Source organism: Gossypium hirsutum, chromosome A01, assembly GCF_007990345.1.
Source record: "Gossypium hirsutum isolate 1008001.06 chromosome A01, Gossypium_hirsutum_v2.1, whole genome shotgun sequence".
Lineage (NCBI taxonomy): Eukaryota > Viridiplantae > Streptophyta > Magnoliopsida > Malvales > Malvaceae > Gossypium > Gossypium hirsutum.
This window is the reverse complement of record NC_053424.1, coordinates 9,570,381-9,571,519: the sequence shown is the minus strand read 5'-3', so window position 1 is coordinate 9,571,519 and position 1,139 is coordinate 9,570,381. Positions and strand designations below refer to the sequence as shown.

The 1,139-nt window shown below is 35.8% G+C and overlaps 1 non-coding gene across 1 annotated transcript; it reads right to left on the bottom strand.

Moving 5' to 3' along the window:
• Positions 1–790: 790 nt before the first annotated feature.
• LOC121206303 (small nucleolar RNA R71) lies at positions 791–897 on the bottom strand. The gene has a single exon (XR_005901386.1). It is a non-coding gene; the product is annotated as a small nucleolar RNA R71 (small nucleolar RNA).
• Positions 898–1,139: the final 242 nt, after the last annotated feature.

Genomic DNA, 1,139 nt, shown 5'->3' with positions numbered 1-1,139 from the left:
GTCGTGATAATAGTTAGTCTAGGTTTGATCTTAATTATAAATATTTATTACTTGTTACGAATCATGCAATCAAGTTTGGTGCCATTACCGGGGAACTGAAATATTAGGAACGCTAAATTTTTATTACTTTAGCCATTTATTTTTCTTTCAATTTTATTTTATTTTATTATTTATTAATTTACTTTTTTCTTTCTCTCTTGGCAGGTTTTTATAGTTTATGACTAGAAGAAATCCGTCGGGACTATTACTTTTTGACGAAGAAATCTATAGTACAATTCAAAAAAATCAAAGAGAAATAAGGCGCAGCTTAAGATACATGGAGAACAAGCAAGAAGACAATACTCAACCTCCAACCGACGAGATGGCTGAAAACCAAGGCAATCAGCTACCTCCTGTAATTGCGGCTAATCAAAATCCTGCTTCACGTACTATGTATGATTATGCTAAACCTTCTTTAACAGGAACTGAATCTAGCATAGTTAGACCTGCTATAGCTGCAAATACTTTTGAACTAAAACCTAACACTATTCAGATGATACAGCAATTCGTTCAGTTTGATGGTTTGCAGGATGAAGATCCCAACGCTCACTTAGCAAATTTCCTAGAATTTTGCGATACATTCAAAATCAATGGCGTTTCTGATGATGTCATACGTCTTCGGTTGTTTCCCTTTTTACTGAGAAACAAAGCTAAACAGTGGTTAAACTCGTTACCACGAGGGTCTATCACTATTTGGGAACAAATGATCGAGAAATTTTTATTAAAATATTTTTCACCGGCTAAAATGGCTAAATTACGTAATGATATCTCTTCTTTTGTGCAGATGGATTTAGAAACACTTTATGATGCAGGGGAGAGATACAATGACTTACTGAGAAGGTGCCCTCACCATGGGTTAACACTTTGGTTGTAAGTACAAACATTCCACAATGGTCTGAATCCCTCGACTCGACAAATGGTTGACGCAGCTGCTGGCGGAACTATCAATAATAAAACACCAGAAGATGCCAATGAATTTATAGAGGAGATGTCACTGAATAACTATCAGTGGCAAGTTATGAAGACAAAGCCAACGAAAACAACCGACGTTTATAACATCGATTCAGTCACCATGCTCTCTAATTAGGTAGAACTTCTCA